Source organism: Bos taurus, chromosome 2, assembly GCF_002263795.3.
Source record: "Bos taurus isolate L1 Dominette 01449 registration number 42190680 breed Hereford chromosome 2, ARS-UCD2.0, whole genome shotgun sequence".
NCBI lineage: Eukaryota > Metazoa > Chordata > Mammalia > Artiodactyla > Bovidae > Bos > Bos taurus.
The window spans coordinates 21,032,888-21,052,421 of NC_037329.1; the positions used below are offsets into that span (position 1 = coordinate 21,032,888).

The window sequence follows — 19,534 nt, forward strand, 5'->3', positions numbered from 1 at the left end:
ACCCAAGTAATTAAACTTTTTCTCCAGAGACTCATGTCATTAGAAATAATGTCATACAAAAATAATGCATCTAATTGTAAGTATGAACAATGGAATAAATATAGAACAAGATTTAGAGAAATACAAATGCCCAGGTACACATTTAAGAACATTATTAGCTAAACCTCAACTGTTACAAACTGTATTTAATTTAGGTCTGGTTTTCCTCACTGAGACTAAATAGGAAAACTAGTATATCTGATTTCATTTATAGGGCCAAAATTTTTTATTACTATACTTGTTCTCAAAATCCTTCTTTCTTTGAGGTTTTAGAAATAAGTATATTTTTTCCTGCAACTTCAGGCATTAAAAGCCTTTTGCAATATTTTAGCCTTTCAGGGAAAATATTAATAATAATAGAAATATAATACATGCAGTTTCCTATATATATGTCCTGTTGTAATTGCTTTTTCTCCTGCTCTCTTTTAATAGAAACATCTATTTCCTCCATAGAATTTTCTTAGTCTTCTACTTTTCTTTTTTCCTGCCAAGAGAAGCCTTTGCCTGGGTCAACCCTTTTTTCCAAACTTTATGTGCATGAGGCTTTATAAAATCCTGTGATGCTATCTTCTGTTATTTATTATCATTAATAATAACTATGACAATAATAAATATTTTAATACCTTCTTCGAACATTGTTTAATTTCATCTTTTGAAATCAGGAAAGGTTCCCTTGGCAACCAAGTTATATCCTCCTCCCTGGGTGGCATGATTCTGGTATAAAAATTATATGATGCAAACTAGTCAAAGATTATTTTAAAATTAACCCATCATTTCCCAGTTTACAACTTATATCAGGCCTATATTTTTCTGTGAAAAAGGAACTAAACACTTCTGCTGTCTAAGCCTTTAAAAACAAAAATGGAATAAAAAAGAATTAAAAATTATGGTTGTGATGGGAAGAGAAAAATTATATATATATAGTGCTTGCTTTGGATCAGGGGATTAGGACCTGCCCATTTATCTGTTATTGCTTCTGTATTCCTATATCAGGAGAAGTGGCATCAAATGGACTGAGTGTTAAAAGACCCAGTGTGTGTGTGTGTGTGTGTGTGTGTGTGTGTGTGTGTGTGTGTGTGTGTGTACACGTACCTAGCTGTATCTTGGGGAAAGATGAGCTTTGTGGCTTGATAGCTGTTATGGATGAAATATTTTCTGTCCCCCACCAAATCCATATGTTGAAACTCTAACCCTTTCAATGTGATGATATGGGATGTGGGACCTTTGGAGGTAATTAGGAATAGATAAGGTCCTGAGCGTGGAGCTCTCATGAATGGGATTAGTACCCTTATCAACCTCACAAGACAGGGCATGCTTCTTCTGCTCTCTTCTGCGTGATGACATGGTGAGAAGTCTGCAACCTGGAGGAAGGCCCTCACCAGAACGCACCGTGCTGGTTCTCTCATCTTGGACTTCTGGCCTCCAGAACGGTGAGAAAGAAACGTCTTTGTTTATAAGCCACCCATTGTACGGTATTCTGTTTTAACAGCCTGAACTGACACAGACAGTAGCCTTAAATTCACTCAAATCATACAGGTGGAACTAAAGATATAATTGTATTTTCTGTAAATGTAATTTACAGTTTTTATCAGTAACTTCAGTTTCCTTTGCTTGAGTCCAATTAAGTTATTTACAAAATATTTTCTGGAAAAAATGACGATCTGGAATTCAAACATTTTTCTCAACTGTGAACGTGAATAAGCAGGAGGGTGAGTAAAAAAAATGCTTATAATCTACAGCGGCTTGTTCTATAAAGTAAGAGAGAAAAGCACACATTGTTTTAAAAAACTGTTACATTGTGTTAGGAAACATTGTAAAAGTGGCATTATAGAAATGCTACATTGTAGAAAATTTGGCAAACTGCAGTAAAAGGAAAAGCAGGAAAAAAAATTAAACTCAAGTTCCATCTAAAGACAGACACAGTTAACATTTTGAAGTACTTTCCTAGGATTAGGATTCTTTTTTAAAAATTCATTTTTGTAACTCAGGAAGTCCTTCTAAGAGTTACAAGCTATCAAAAGCAATTTCCTTGATAATATATTAATTTTTGGCAACATATATTTAAAGGTAAAACAAAAGGACATAACTTTAAGTGAAGATGGCTGTTACGTTGTCCTTTAATTAACTACAGAATTTACCCTTCACAGGCAATACCACTGCTGGAACACTATCTTCAAAGGATAATCTGAAATGCAAAAACAGAGACTCAAGATGTTTCTCACAGAATCACTTTTTGGGAAATTGTCAATCAATGGTGTCATATCTATATGATTGAATACTATGCAGCCACTAAAATATAAGGATTTAAAAAATAACATGTGAAATGATTACTAGCCAATGTTAAGCCAAAAAAAAGCAGATTTTAAAGTTTCATATAAAATATGATCTCAATTATGTTTTCACAAAGCAGAAGAAATGTGGTACCAAAACACATCATAAAACACCAAAAGGGTTGCTATATCTGAATGCTGGGATTATAAATAAATCTGATTACTTTCTCTGTAATTTTTTGCATATCCAAACATTTTCTACAATGATTGTGTATTTATTTTATAATTGTATTTTTGAAAATAAAACAATATAAGCTGTTCCCTTGCTCCATTTTCTGGGAACCATACTTGGAACACAAAGGAAGAGATTAATTGCACCAAGCATCCCTTACTCAGAATAGTTCCTGTGTTTCTAATCACATGGCAGCTGTTTGCGTGGTAATAGTCTGCTCCGAGTTTTATAGAAGCTGCGTTTCTTAATTGAGTGCTTTGAAGAGTCTTAAGACCATGCAGAAAGCAGAGTAGGGGCCCCCTCTCTGGCAGGGTTAGCTTGTAACACAGTTTGAAATATTTTTCAGGGATGGTCACAGCCTTCCCTGTTAGTGTCCACATTTCTTGGGAAGCAGTGGCCCAGACACAGGGCTCCTGCAAGCCTGGGCATAAAACCTCACTTACGGAGGAAGCCTCGTTGGACCAGTGTGGGCCTGAGCTCTTCATCACAGCTAGGGTCCTTCTCTAGCTTGTAGCAACAGAAACTGGCCCAGGGCTTTGCTTTTCTTCTGACCAGGTGGAACCTGAATACGACACCCATTTTTGATTTTGCAAAAGGTACGATTTGGCGGAGCCTCATTTCTGGGCTGGGCAGTCTACCCATTTGCTGTTCGCTATGACTTTTTCCCCAAGAGCACATGGTAACTCCAGAAGGCCTTCAATGACAAAACCCAAAAGGAGGAACCTAGGGTTTTTCTCTATTTTGATGGGGACAGGTGGTCAAAGAGGGGAGGGGATACTTAACACTACAGAGCATCAGTGGTCTCAGTGTAATAAAAAAAAAAAGGCTCACTTTTCTCACTGGGCTGGTGGGGAGGCAGAAGAGGGACTCCAGGAAGAAGGGAGCACAGGGCTTTTTCAGAGGCCATTTAAGGGCTTGACTGCCCAGGTGGGACGTGCAGGTTTTGTGACATCCATGATCCAAAGTAAGTCATCTGATCAACTTGGCAAAGTTTCTTCAAAATAGGGAACATTGTCTAGTCCTTGTCTAGAGGAGATGCTGGATGCTCTCTGACTTGGCTTGGGGATGAGTATTCAGAAGGCCGGGGTCAAGGACTGATTGTCCTTTATGAACCCTTCACCATTTCAAGAGGAAATGAACAGACCAGAAACCAATCAACAATGCAAAAGCTGCTTCTGTGTCTGAATGGGAAGCAGGCCCTCCTGAGGGCCCCGACCCCTGGGACTGAGGCATTGCTCCCCGCCCAGCTAACGTAGCTGGTGCTGAAGGAGCATCACTGATTCCTTCATGGGCGGGGGCTATGCCATTGGTGGGGCTGGAGGTCGAGTCTCACCCCACCACCTCCCACTACGGCGTGCCCTCCTCACCATCCGGCACCATTCTAGGCAAGTCTTCCAGCTTCTGGGACAGACGCGTCTGACACCAGGGGAAAACTACAGTTGCGTGGTCCCTTACTCCATCTGCCGGCTCTGCATCCTTACCCTGTGCCCACCTCCTGGCTCTGGCTGGCTGTTGGCACCCCGCACCCGCGGGTTCCCTATTGCAGCACCGGGAAGGCCTTTCGGGGTGAGTCAACATTTTGCTTACATGCATTTGCTCCTCAGTGAAAGGGCATGGGTGGCGGGAAAAGAGACTTACTTATTAATTATAAATTTCAAAATGAAATTAGTTTTAAAGTTTTTCTGATTGTAAAAACTGTGCATTCTCATGGTAAGAAAAAGTCAAAGTATACAGAAAAATCATAAGAAAAAAGCCAAAAAAACCCACACCCCTCTAAAATCTCAGCATTGATTGGTAACCACTGTTAACATTCTGGTGAATGGTCCTCCCCCTTCTTTCTTTGCTACATTCTCAATGGGAATATACTGTATATTCTTTTGAAAACTTTTTTTTTTTAATTTAGAAAACCTCAATCATTTGTTCTTAAATCTGTTTGCCTTTAAACTCAACAATGTGTCTGAGTGTTTTTTTTTTTAAGGTAAATATAGTACCACATTGTTATTTTTGTGGTTGTACGTTATTTGCATTGTAGGATATACCTTAATTTAATTAAAAACCCTTGATAGATATATCATTTACTTTCAATTTATAGTAATAATGGTACCCTTACTTTTTTTATTAGTAGAAGCAATAGAAGAAAAATAAGAACAGTATTTGTAGACTTTTTTAAAATATCTGTTACATAAATTTCTAGAAGTATTAGGTTGCCAAAAGTTTGCTCAGGTTTTTCCTTAACATCTTACAGAAATTGAAGACAAAAATTTTGGCTAGCCCAATAGAATCATTGAGTCTAAAGATATTTGTATTTATTATTTTGACTTATATAGCTAAACTGCTTTTTGAATTATTATTATTTTTTAAATTTATTTATTTATAATTGAAGGATAATTGTTTTACAGAATTTTGTTGTTTTCTGTCAAAGCTCAACATGAATCAGCTGTAGGTATACATGAACTCAAATAATGGGAGAAGTTTTTGGTGCCACAACAGCTATTTTCTTGTGACATGTTTTAGAAAAAAATGGATTTATTGTTTCATTCTGAAAGACAGATACTTTTTATGCAGTGCTTGTAAAGAAATTAGGTACATGCTCATGGACAAGTTGATTCACTTTTGGGGGGCTTTGTATCTCATCTGTGTAAATCAGCCTTGGACTAAATGCAATCCAAGATCCCTTACATGTCTAAGATTTTACAGTTTTATGATGCTGGGGGCCGCGGGTGGGGGGGCAGGGGAGGGCGGAAAGCAGTGACCAAATATCTTACTGTTGTCTGCCTGCCTTTTTATTTTTTACCGTATTTTTTCAGAGTTTCAGTTGGAGTCTTATTGTTGTTGTTCAATTGTTAAAGCTGTATCCAGCTCTTTTGCGACCCTGTGGACTGTAGCCCACCAGGCTCCTCTGTCCAAGGGGTTTCCCAGGCAAGAATACTGGAGTGGTTACTATTTCCTTCTTCAGGGGCTCTTCCTGACCCAGGAATTGAACCTGTGTTTCCTGCATTGGCAGGCAGATTCTTTATCACTGAGCCACCAGGGAAGCCTGCTGGAGTTTTATTCTAGTTGTATATTAATTCAGAAACAATTAACAACTGCACAATGTTGTCTCCCTATCCTACAATGACCTTGGGATTGGATGTTGTTATTTCTTCATGAAAATAGTGCAGATGAAATGGGTTATATCCTTTTTTTGCCTACTATCTATACTTCTCCCTCAGTGCCTAATTCAGGGCTCTTTACCCCAAAAGGGGCTACCTAACTTTCTAGTAGTATACATATACCTTGTTACATGTGAAAATAAGCAAAGCAATATATGCATATTTTATATATATATATATATATGGTTGTATATGTGTGTGGGAGTGCACACATATGTGCACACTTGTAGTTTTGCCCATTGCGTCTCACCAGCAGCTTGCATGAGAATGCTGAGGCATTAAACCTTGGCTCAATGGTTTGGTTCAAAACAATTCTGGTTATTCTAATTTCACTCAAGCTTCTCCCCTGAGCTTGTATATTCCATGCTACTCCATTTCTCAGCTTCCTCGCCTGGCAGGTATCTTGAGCTTGACATGTCTAAATCAGAACTCCTTATGTCTCCTGCATCCTCCAATACCTTCTTCTACAGTCTCCGCCAGTTTGGTAAACGACAACTCCATTCTCCCAAGAAACACATTTGTGCCACTCTTGCTTTCTCTTTACCTCACACTGGTCAGTTCTGTCTGGTCTGCCTCCGTGTCACCCTCCAGCAAAATGGGCTCTCTTGATAATAAAGTTGTCCAGCTCTGCTGGACCACACGCAGCTCATGCTCCAGGCTACATGTTTTAAAGTATCTTTCACCTCGAAGGCTGCAGTCAAAATCTTGTTTCCTCTGTGTACAAGTCTCCTTGTTGCTGGGTTCTTAGGCATGGTAGTTGGAGTTGGCAGGCAGTTACTTAGAATTTCTACTCAAGTGCTCTTTTGAAACCACTTTTTAATTAAAAAGTTAGATCCCCAAGATCCCCTGAATATCTGGCTAGCCTGCAGTTCCATTACAAGGCTGGAGAAAAAATGTCTGTAATTGTTTGTTGCTTTATACTCTTATTTAGTTCTTAGGATGGACAGGGACACAAGTAACCAACACTGACTGAAATAAAGAGTGATGGGCAGAGGTGTTTCAGGTGAAATGTGTCTGGCCCCGAAGACTCCAGGGGCCTAGGCTGCAAATGTGCAGGCACGACCAGTGACCTAGTTGGTCAAGTATGGTCAAGGAGAGACGGCGGGTTGTCCCAGAAGTCAGGAGCTGAGGAATATGGGCGGATATCTAGAGGGAAGGCTCATTTTATCTTTTCTGAGGACTACATGGCACTAGTGGTAAAGAACCCGCCTGCCAATCCAGGGGACATAAGAGTTGTGGGTTTGATCCCTGGGTTGGGAAGATCCCCTGGAGGAGGACATGGCAGTCCACTCCAATATTCTTGCCTGGAGAATCCCATGGACAGAGGAGTATGGCAGGCTGTAGTCCATAGAGTTGTAAAGCGCTGGACACGACTGAAGCGACTTAGCAGGCAAGCACACCCAAATGAGGCGCCCAGATCAACATGGAGCAAGCACCGTATACAGCTAGAACCAAAGCCCTTCATTTCTCAGAAGAGATGAAAGACGATGGTTCAACTTTGTTTCCCATAGGTACTTTATCTCTTTAAGACTGTTTTCTAGGGTAGGGTGGGTGGAGTTTTTAGCATCTCAAGAGAGTGTTAAGAACACATCTGCTTTGTCTGGGTGTTTGATTTTCCTTTAACCACAGTGATAGATACACTTTGTGGTGTTTGTTTTTGGCAGAGTAGTTAAGGCTGTGGGCTTAGGACTCAGTAAGAATTCCCTCTATGTTACAACTCTACCACTTACTAGCATAGGCAAATTTTTTTCACCTCTTTGAGTCACAGTTTAGTCATCTGCAAAATGGGTATGGTAAGGCCTACCTTATATGGGTTGATGTGAAGATTAAATGCAATAATCCAGGCTCTGTGCCTGGCATATAGTTAATGCTCAATAGCTGCTATTATTGGTGCTGTTATCATTACCACTATTGTTAGAGTTGAATGTGGCACAGAGGTCATCAGGCCTACCTTCATTACATCCGAGATAAAGAAACTGACCCTCAGAGCTCACAGGTCCCTTACCATCATCCCTCCACAGCAGGTTCCTGGCTGAACCAGCCAGTGCAGCCTCTGGAGCTCTTTCGTCATACTCATCATTGCCTGGTGGCTGAAGTTTGTAATCATTCTTGCCTCCCTGCCAGGTGGAATATTGGCATGGAGTTGCCCGCAGAGTTTAAAGGGAAGAAAATAATAGTTTACAAGCTCTGTGGGGCCAGGGACCATGTCTGTCTTGGTCTCTTCCATATCCCTTGTGCTAACTACAATGTCTAGTGTTTAGTAATATAATAGTTAATACACAAACACATGTGTATTACATGAAGCATATTCAGCAAGGAGGTGACTACAAACACATCACAGTGGAAATGTGGCACCCATGAGCACTGACTTCTCCCCTGGGAGTTGTTCCTGGACACATTTGCCCATTTCCCTCCTGTGCTTCTAGAGTGCTTTGAACAAGGATGAAAGCAATTTATGTGAGAGGCCGTTGCATTTGGCCCCCACATTGCCTCTTTCCTTTTTCTCCCCCTCTGTTTCTCTGTGCCCTTTTCTTCTTTCTCTCTCACTTCTACTTCCTACTCTTGATTGATTCTTTAATGAGGATAAGCTACGTTGTGCTGCAGAAATAAGCCACCTCTAATATTCAGTGGCTTAATACAGCAAAATTTATTTCTACAAATCTGGGTGTTACTCCAGGACAAATGCCATCCATGTGTTGGCTCAGCATTCCAGGCTTCTGTCTTATGGCACTGCCCACAGCTGCAAAGATGCCCACCCCAAGGCTGGATACAGAGCCTTCAAGGAGCTCATCCTGGTATGACACACTTGACCCCATGTCACGCCCACCTGCTCTGGTGTGGACTGGTCACCTGGACTCACCCACAGGTTGGGAAGGGTCATCCCTCCATGGGCTCAGAAGGTCCTAGAGGCAAGGAGAGCAGGATCTGGGTGAGTATTAGATGGCTCTACCACAGGTCTTTTTCAAAACTCAACCCTTTTCCTCATCTGTTCTCCCTTCTTTTTCACTTACATTCTCTTCTTTCCTTAGTCCTTTCCCTGCCTCCTGTGTCTTCTTGCCCACCTCACTCCGGCTCCTGGTCTGTATCCTACTGTGTGATGCAGAACAGATGCTGACTGAGGATACTGTTGCGATTGTCGGGTCTGCTTGACTCTGACCTTCTTGCCTGGATATAGACAAAGGCAACAGAGTTTCCCTCCTCCTTTTGGATCACTGGGAACTTACAAAATCCTCCTGTTGTCCTGAGTACTTCTTCCCAGGCCTGGAAAGGACTGGCAGAAGGTCAGGCCAGGCATCTTGCACTTGGGAGACACCAGGCAGCCCCAGAATCTTCCCCTTCTCCCTTCAGGAGTCAGCGCCCTCAAAGACCCCACGAATCTCAGCACACAGCTCAGTGGAGCTGGATGTTCATTTGGAGTGATGTGTATTTGATTTTCTGCACAGGATCTAGTCACTGACCACTTACCTTGACTGTAAGGAGTGATTAGTTTCTTGATAGCATCAATAAGGTCTCTACATGAGTATTTCAGATTGGCCTCAGAGTGAAACAAGTTGAGGTGGAACTTAATTTTTTTTAATACTAATTTTGTAACAGATGAAAAGAACCTGTGTGGCAGACAGATGGGAAGCACATGGCATGGGGGCCAGATTGCCTGACTCTGCCATCGATTTATCGGCTCTTATTAGTTGAGTCTCTTTCCCTCTGGGTCTCATTCTTGCAAACAAGAGTGGTTGGACAAGGTGAACTTTGAAGCATCTTTGAGAGCTATGATTCTTTGAGTTTGTCATATCTTGCTTGCCACAGAGGGTAATACATATGGCTGGGGTAGAATGTATTATGTGAAGTCTTAAAAAGGCCCCTTTGTGTCATCATCCATAGAAGAGAAGGAGCAGAAATGGGGTGAGGAGTGGATTAGATGAGGTGTGATTGGGCAGCACTGGGGTAGGGTTTGATGATGGGCTATAAATAGCCTATTTTCCTCAAAAAGTAGCACAGCTTATCTGTTAATTTTATTTTTTGTAGTCTCTCCTCTTGTTTTTTTCCCCTTATAAAATTTTTAGTGTCAGAAAATGCTGAGAATGGAAATATTAGGGAATTTAGAATGAGCTTGTTGAGATATTCAGTATAGACACATCAGCTGTTGGTGATTTCCCCCAAAGTTGAAGGTTATAATTTTTCTACCCTTCCTAAGAAATAATGGTCTCTTGGAATGTGCAACTAAATTAGTCATACTGTGTCCTGAGAATTGGTCTCTGTAATACATCCTGGCCTTTGAAAAAGAGCTGCAGTTGTATAATGGATTTTAGAAGTCTCCAAAGCTGGTTCAACTAACATATTTGTTAGTCTAATAAATGATATTGCTCTTGTCAAGATTTTTCCATATAGCACAATTTAATAGAGGAATCAATAGTTTCTCAGACATGACAAAAGGGCCTGGGTGTGTTTTGATGGGAGACACAAAGTCTCTTGTTGTTCTAATAAAGCCAAAATGGAAAAAAAGTTTTTTCCCTTCTGCTTTCAAGTGTATGTTTATGAAGCTAAAATATACATACCACTTTCTCTAGGAAAATATTTGTTTATCAATATTTTCTCCTACAGTGTCTTTTTACTCTGTTATTACACATGAATATGCATTTTGTTTCCATCTTACTTCCTCTGGTTTGATGAGCTGTCACTGGTACACTCTTCTTCAGGAAAAACTCAAGTCTGAGGGTATTTTAATCCACTGAACATAAGGAATTTTCTTTAGAAATCTTTTAAGAAACATTTTGGGCAAACATTGGCATCTACCTACATTTCTTCTCATCATAGCTTTTTTAAAGTCCTCAGAGTGGTTTCGTACAGTCAGGAGCCATCTTCTCTAGTGGCTCCTGCCTTCACTGAACAGAGATTTTAAGGTTGTTTACATTGTCCTCTGACCCCTGCCGCCATATCGATACCTTGGCTGATTTTAGTTAATGGGTTAAACAAATCTCTTTTGGAATTGTTAAAGCTTCTTGGAAGGAAACTGCATTGGTATTGAAAATATTGGCACGTCTGTGTGTCTCATCCTCAGCCAAAACATTTAGTTTTTGCCATGGAATGTGTTATTTGGAGGATGTCTGACTTTCACGGCTCTGGGTTCTACCTCCTGGCAGGAGCAATTTGCTGACATTGTCCCTTAGCAGTTATCCCCAGATAACACCATCTTCATACAAGAACTCAAGTATCGGTCAGAAAATGACTGTTGGGGACAGTTTCTACCAGACTGATGAGAGGCTGTTCTTTGAAATACTTACTCAGACAGCTGAGATTATCGGTCATGACTATCTCTTGAGTCAGAAATAGTTTCAGAACATTTCCAGAGAGAAGACAAACGAATACATTGATGTGTTAGGGGAGCTAAAATTGACTGAGGAGATAAGCTAGGTTGAGAGCAGTGGCTCACCTTGAGTACACATTAGAATTACCTGGTAGGCTTTAAAAAACAAACAAACAAAAACACCCCAGAGTCTTGACTTTATCCCTAGAGATTCCTGCTTCAGTTGGTCTGGAGTGGGGCATGGTTTGTAGTCTCTTTCTCGCTTTTTCTCCTTTTCAGGTGACTCTACTGCACAATCAGGGCTGAGATCCACGAGTCTAGTGCAGTGCTGCTAGAATTGGAATTGGTTAGAAATGCACTTGGGAGTGGGGCCTAGGAATCTGTATATTTTCAGTTCTCTAGACGATTCTTGCCCATGATTGTCAAATGTTAGCACATATCAGGATCATCTGAAGGGCTTGTTAAAACAGTTTGCTGGGTCTTATCCCAAGAGTTTCTATTTGATTAGGTCTGGGATGGGACCTGAGAGTTTGCATTTTGAACAAGCTCTCAGATGTTGCTGGTCTGTGGTTCACACTTGGGCCAGCATCAGTCTGCAGTAGACCTGGGGACTTGGACTGTTTCTGAGTTTGTTGCAAAGGTGGTAGCTTAAAGACATTAGGATCTCAGCTGTTGTAAACTGAGATCCTAATGTCTTAGAACTAATTGCTTTGGCTAGGAACCCATTTCCCACCTCCTACCTCCACTTTTTAAAGGTTTTTTTGCAGCAAGGCTGCAAAGCATGGGATAAAACTCCAAGTCAAACTTTATCACAGATGATAGTTACCACTTTCATTATTTTGACTAAGACATTCTGCCAGTTTTATCAGGGTAAAATGAATTATCTTGAAAGATTTTTTTCCCCTTCTCTATAATGATTGGTTGTTTCAATGTATTAGGCAAATTGTGGAAGGCTTTGATTGTCAGATACACTTTATAGTAGAATCTGTTTTTGCCTCAGTGGTTAAGAGTAGAACGTAAACTAATATCTTTAGGTAAAAAGAAGTAGCACATTTTTTTTTTCCTGTTTCACCGATGGACTGGATACTATTTAAGGCAGTGGTTCTCTGTATGTATTTCAGATGAAGGTGGTGGGGGAGGGTCCTCTCTAGTTGATTCTGATAAAACCCTCAGGTGAGAACCATTGCTTGAGAGCAGGGATCACAAACTAAAATGCCTCCAAGGACTGGCAGGGATTGGGGCAGACTGGAGTCTGCTGCCTGCAGGGAACAGCCCTCCTCCCACTCTGGCTGGTTTTGACTAGGTAGAAACACTGCGCAGCATGGCCAGAGCTTCTGGTTTTAAAAAGGAAAGCCAAGGAACCTACTTTTCTCCTGAGAAATGTCCTGATCTTTGAATGTTGTCAGTACACTTTTAAACCTGTGAGACCCTTGCACTGATCAAGCGAAACATACTTGTGAGCAGTAAACAACCTGTTTGTGACTTCACAGTGCCTTCTCTAAGTCTGAAATTCCAATAAGAGTCAGTCAAAATGAGTCCTATTCAGTTACCTAAGAAGTACACTCAGTTTCCTGGGTTTGCTGTCTAGCACTGTGATTCCATGAGATATAAGGGCAACAGGGAAAATATTACTGCATACTTTTAAAAAAGGACAATTTAAATATCTCAGGCTCAAGTTTGTGTGCTCCCAGATTTTAATATAATAATCATCCTTGATATAACATATTTCTTTGGAAATGAAATTTGGATCCATTTCAATCTTTAATGCATGGAATTAGCAGGATAGGGGTTGGAAAAGTTTCAAACTCTATAGAAGAGTGGCCACAAAAGAACATTCAAACCAATAACTAAAAATCTCAGCGGTATATTCTTCAGTTATTGGATCTTGGGTATTCAGGGCTGACTGCATCTTCCTGCATATTGAATTATTGTAGCATTAAGTTTCTGTAACATTTAGGAAATAGATGGCTGAGAAGTGACTGAAAAGAGAAATTTAAAAAGCAGGCATCACATTCCTTTTTATTATGTTTATCTGTCCTCTCAAGGACAGGAGAGGCACTTTCCATCTGTTTAAATCTTGCCCTAGCACATCCAGCCCTGAGGTGCTGGAGGGTTTGTGGGCCTCACTCACGCATTTAACCCCTAAGACCTTCCATTTCATTAGGGGAATCTGCCATTATAGGTGCTCATTCCTATCCTGTGGTACAAATTTTCTCTGCTGACTTTGTTGATAGCTTTATAAGTTGCACGTTGTCTGAAGTGGCAGACAGGGGAGTGAGGCCTGGACTGAGCATCTTGGTTGCTCTATATTAACTGTATTTTGTTCCCTTATATGTTGAATGTCAGTTTTGGGGGCCTCTGAAGATATAGTTTAGTATGTGTTGGCAGGTCAACAGAGGAAAAATTTTCAGGGATGAAATCCAAGGTTGTCGCTATTACTCCTAGAACACAAATATAGAATAATGGTCAGTGGGATTTCCCTATGGTTCACCCCAGTGTATGGGAAATAGGAGTCATCTAAGATATTCACATCTGGCTAATAAGAGAGTGGTATCTTGTTTCACTCTTGCTGTTTCTCCTTGCGTGTTTTCTGTCTTGGGGTCCCTGTGGGTAAGGTGGAATTGTATGTTTTTGGATCCCTAGCCAAATGTCATCTAATCTCTCATTAACCATGAATAAAGCCTTTACAAGCACAGATTTTCTAGAGGAATCCGAAACTGGTTAGGGATGCAAGCTTGTGGTAGTTTGGGAAACAAGCACATACATTTTTGTCTAATGTAATTTTTGTGCTTAGGAAAGTAACCGAGAAAGGGTTAGGAACAGGCAGATCTTAATTAAGTGAGCAATTTTAGAAAGGATAAAAATATTATGGAAACTGAAAAGAAGTATTTTGGATCCTGACTCAAGTTCTGGTGTGAGGTGGGAATGTTTTAATCTGTTTGGCATGAGCCAGAAATTGTTTCCTAGTGGGGAAAGACATAGGCTCCTCAAATAAGACCTTAGCCTCCTGGTTTTTGTGTTGTAGGTGGACCCCATACTGATGGCTCTTCTATAGGTGGCTGCTTCATGACACTGATGGAAAGTCTAAGCCTGGCATTCCTGGGTGTTCTAGAGTCAACTTCCCAATATTCCCAGTTACAAAATATTCACTTTTCCCCAATCCTGTGACCTCACTCTGTTCTTACCCTCTTTGGTCCTCAGTTTCTTTATGTATAAACCTGAGTGATAATACTTGCCCTGCATCCTTCTGAAGTTTTGATAGTCAGTTGAGATAATATATCTAAAGGTGCTTTTAAAAGTGTTGAGTGATACAGAGATGTAGGAAGTTCTTAGACAATTTGTACTATAAGGGTGATACAAGGAATTTGGAAACTTCTGTGCCCAAATGAAAAGGCTGTATGTAAGTGGTATCAAATGTTTATAGGCAGGTCATTCAGAAACACTGTTCCACTGCAATTGGCTCAGTGGTCAGTTCAGTTCAGTCATTCAGTCATGTCTGACTCTTCGTGACCCCATGAACTGCAGCATGCCAGGCTTCCCTGTGCATCACCAACTCCTGGAGTCTACTCAGACTCATGTCTATTGAGTTGGTGACACCATCCAGCCATATCATCCTCCGTCATCCCCTTCTCCTCCTGACCTCAATCTTTTTCAGCATGAGGGTCTTTTCAATGAGTCAGCTCTTCGCATCAGGTGGCCAAAGTATTAGAGTTTCAGCTTCAACATCAGTCCTTCCAGCAAACACCTAGGACTGATCTCCTTTAGGATGGACTAGTTGGATCTCCTTGCAGTCCAAGGGACTCTCAAGAGTCTTCTCCAACACCACAGTTCAAAGGCATCAATTCTTCGGTGCTCAGCTTTCTTCACAGTCCAACTCTCACATCCATACATGACCACTGGAAAAACCATAGCCTTGACTAGATGGACCTTTGTTGACAAGGTAATGTCTCTGCTTTTGAATATGCTATCTAGCTTGATCATAACTTTCCTTCCAAGGAGTAAGCGTCTTTTAATTTCATGGCTGCAATCACCATCTGTAGTGATTTTGGAGCCCCCCAAAATAAAGTTAGCCACTGTTTCTGCTGTTTCCCCATCCATTTGCTACGAAGTGATGGGACCAGATGCCATGATCTTCGTTTTCTGAATGTTGAGCTTTAAGCCAACTTTTTCACTCTCTTCTTTCACGTTCATCAAGAGGCTCTTTAGTTCTTCTTCACTTTCTGCTATAAGGGTAGTGTCATCTGCATATCTGAGGTTATTGATATTTCTCCCGGCAATCTTGACTCCAGCTTGTGCTTCATCCAGCCCAGCATTTCTCATGATGTACTCTGCATAGAAGTTAAATAAGCAGGGTGACAATATACAGCCTTGATGTACTCCTTTTCCTGTTTGGAACTAGTCTGTTGTTCCATGTTCAGTTCTAACTGTTGATTCCTGACCTACATACAGATTTCTCAAGAGGCAGGTCAGGTGGTCTGGTATTCCCATCTCTTGAAGAATTTTCCACAGTTTATTGTGATCTGCACAGTCAAAGGCTTTGGCATAGTCAATAAAGCAGAAATAGATGTTTTTCTGGAACTTTCTTGCATTTTCAATGATCCAACGGATGTTGGCAATTTGATCCCTGGTTTTCTGCCTTTTCTAAAACCAGCTTGAACATCTGGAAGTTCACGGTTCAAGTATTGCTGAAGCCTGGCTTGGAGAATTTTGAGCATTACTTTACTAACATGTGAGATGAGTGCAATTGTGCGGTAGTTTGAGCAGTCTTTGGCATTGCTTTTCTTTGGGATTGGAATGAAAACTGACCTTTTGCAGTCCTGTGGCTATTGCTGAGTTTTCCAAATTTGCTGGCATATTGAGTGCAGCACTTTCACAGCATCTTTTAGGATTTGAAATAGCTCAACTGGAATACCATCACCTCCACTAGCTTTGTTTGTAGTGATGCTTCCTAAAGCCCACTTGACTTCACATTCCAAGATGTCTGGCTCTAGATGAGTGATCACACCATTGTGATTATCTTGGTCATGAAGATCTTTTTTGTACAGTTCTTCTGTGTATTCTTGCCACCTCTTCTTAATATCTTCTGCTTCTGTTAGGTCCATACCATTTCTGTCCTTTATTGAGCCCATCTTTGCATGAAATGTTCCCTTGGTATCTCTAATTTTCTTGAAGAGATCTCTAGTCTTTCCCATTCTATTGTTTTCCTCTATTTCTTTGCATTGATCACTGAGGAAGGCTTCCTTATCTCTCCTTGCTGTTCTTTGGAACTCTGCATTCAAATGTGTATATCTTTCCTTTTCTCCTTTGCTTTTCACTTCTCTTCTTTTCACAGCTATTTGTAAGGCCTCCTCAGACAGCCATTTTGCTTTTTTGCATTTCGTTTTCCTGGGGATGGTCTTGATTCCTATCTCCTGTACAATGTCATGAACCTCCATCCACAGTTCATCAGGCACTCTGTCTCTCAGATCTAGTCCCTTAAATCTATTTCTCACCTCCCACTGTATAGTCATAAGGGATTTGATTTAGGTCATACTTGAATCAGATCAGATCAGATCAGTCACTCAGTCGTGTCCAACTCTTTGCGACTCCATGAATCGCAGCATGCCAGGCCTCCCTGTCCATCACCAACTCCCGGAGTTCACTGAGACTCATGTCCATCGAGTCAGTGATGCCATCCAGCCATCTCATCCTCTGTCATCCCCTTCTCCTCTTGCCCCCAATCCCTCCCAGCATCAGAGTCTTTTCCAATGAGTCAACACTTCGCATGATGTGGCCAAAGTACTGGAGTTTCAGCTTTAGCATCATTCCTTCCAAAGAAATCCCAGGGCTGATCTCCTTCAGAATGGACTGGTTGGATCTCCTTGCAGTCCAAGGGACTCTCAAGAGTCTTCTCCAACACCACAGTTCAAAAGCATCAATTCTTCGGTGCTCAGCCTTCTTCACAGTCCAACTCTCACATCCATACTTGAATGGTCTAGTGGTTTTCCCTACTTTCTTCAATTCCAGTCTGAATTTGGCAATAAGGAGTTCATGATCTGAGCCACAGTCAGCTCCTGGTCTTATTTTTGCTGACTGTATAGAGCTTCTCCATCTTTGGCTGCAAAGAATATAATCAATCTGATTTTGGTGTTGACCATCTGGTAATGTTCATGTGTAGTCTTCTCTTGTGTTGTTGGAAGAGGGTGTTTGCTATGACCCATGCGTTCTCTTGGCAAAATTCTGTTACCCTTTGCCCTGCTTCATTCTGTACTCCAAGGCCAAATTTGTCTGTTACTCTAGACTTCCTACTTTTGCATTCCAGTCCCCTATAATGAAAAGGACATCTTTTTTTGGGTGTTAGTTCTAAAAGGTCTTGTAGGTCTTTATAGAACCATTCAACTTCAGCTTCTTCATCATTACTCGTCAGGACATAGACTTGGATTACTGTGATATTGAATGGTTTGCCTTGGAAACGAACAGAGACCATTCTGTCATTTTGGAGATTGTATCCAAGTACTGCATTACGAACTCTTTTGTTGACTATGATGGCTACTTCATTTCTTCTAAGGGATTCCTACCCACAGTAGTAGATCTAATGGTCATCTGAGTTAAATTCACCCTTTCCAGTCCATTTTTATTTGCTGATTCCTAGAATGTCGACTTTCACTCTTGGCATCTCTTGCTTGACCACTTCCAATTTGCCTTGATTCATGGACCTAACATTCCATGTTCCTATGCAGTGTTGCTCTTTATAGCATTGGACCTTGCTTCCATCACCAGTCACATCCACAACTGGGTGTTGTTTTTGCTTTGGCTCCATCCCTTCATTCTTTCTGGAGTTATTTCTCCACTGATCTCCATTAGCATATTGGGCACCTACTGACCTGGGGAGTTCATCTTTCTGTGTCCTATCTTTTTGCCTTTTCATACTGTTCTTGGGGTTCTCAAGGCAAGACTGAAGTGGTTTGCTATTCCCTTCTCCAGTGGACCACATTCTGTCAGACCTCTCCACCATGACCTGTCTATCTTGGGTGGCCCCACATGGCATGGCTTAGTTTCATTGTGTTAGACAAGGCTGTGGTCCATGTGATCAGATTGGCTAGTTTTCTGTGATTGTGGCTTCAGTCTGTCAGACTTGAGTGAACTTCAGTGGTCAGACTTGAGTTCAGATCTTTGCCTTGACAACTGTACAACTCAATGTTGTATAAGCCTCACTTCCCTCATTTATGGGCTTTCCCCATTGCTCAGTGGTAAAATCCGCTGCCAAGCAGAAGACACAAGAGACACTGATTCAATCCCTGGAGAAGGAAATGGCAACCCACTCCAGTGTTCATGCCTAGAAAATTCTGTGGACAGAGAAGCCTGGTAGGCTACAGTCCATGGGGTCACAAAGAGTCGGACACAACTGAGCAACTGAGCATGCATGTACCTCATTGATAAAAACAGCTATAAAACCTATCTCACAAAGTGATTGTGAAGATTAAGTGAAATATTAATAATGTATATGAAAGTACTTACACTTTTAGGTTCCTATTAGATGGTTCCTATTAGATGCTCAGTATGTGTTGATTTGATTCACTAAATCATACATTGATGACAGTGTTCCCAAAGCATTTGCAGTATATGTAAAGGCATCTAAGACCTTATGAACCACTTTGTTGGGCCAGTCCAGTTCTTTTAATAAAACTGAAGGAGAAAGAATTCAAGGCCTGCTGTACCAGTAGGAGACTGGTTAAAAGCCCCCTCCTCAATAAGTATTGCACCTACACAGGGTTACTCCTTATGGATAAACCATTGCTCCTCCAAATGTCCTCTTTTACAGTGCAAATATCTCTGCATAGGAAACACATGATATAACTCTTCTGCATCAGCTGGTTGAGCTTGAGCCAGAGGAGCATCTTAGGGGCAGGGGTAGGGTCTAATATCAGTGATTAAGAGGAATATTCAGCATAGTCAAAATCACCATCAAAGTCCCCATAGATTCTACTGCATATGATTTTTGTGTGGATGTAATTAGACAACATAGTTTTGCTTCAGAGTTGCACTAGATCACTGTTTCTAGGTGAGAGCCAGATGAAATGTTTGACTTGTGGTTAGGGTTCAGGTTTTATGAAAAAGTATATATTGTTGTTCTTGAGGGTATATGGTGATGAGATAGATGCTCTGGAAGCCCATTTGGGCAGCAAGAGAGCTCTGGGGAAAAAGAGGGTGAACAAAAGATGTTTTAAAGGCATGTGCCTGATGAGTAAGGACAAGCCTCGTCAATTCTTGTTAAGTAAGTGAATTAATTGTGATTGTTTGCAGAAAGCTTGCTCAATTTATGTCCTTATCAGTGAATAAGTGTTTTATAGCACTCTTACAAGCATTAAATTATATGTTTTTTTTAAATATGATACAAACTTAATAGAACAACATGCTATTTCATTTTTGTTTTTAATGTGCATCAAAAATATTAGTACCAGTCTCCTCATTTCACAGTGTAAAAGAACAGGAAAATCCAGTTGAATGCTTAATTCTTGTTTTGACCTCAACAATCTCTGTTCAGGCTATTTTGATGTCC

General features: G+C 40.9%; 1 long non-coding RNA gene across 2 annotated transcripts; it reads right to left on the bottom strand.

Moving 5' to 3' along the window:
- Positions 1-2,132: 2,132 nt before the first annotated feature.
- On the bottom strand, positions 2,133-12,467 carry LOC112442314 (uncharacterized). 2 transcript variants are annotated; one of them, XR_009491527.1, is made up of 4 exons: positions 12,362-12,467; positions 8,705-8,858; positions 8,521-8,596; positions 2,133-2,224 (listed from the first exon to the last, which is right to left on the bottom strand). It is a non-coding gene; the product is annotated as an uncharacterized lncRNA (long non-coding RNA). The 2 variants fall into 2 exon arrangements; XR_003030391.2 differs by lacking the exon at positions 2,133-2,224 and having other exon boundaries at positions 8,320-8,596.
- Positions 12,468-19,534: the final 7,067 nt, after the last annotated feature.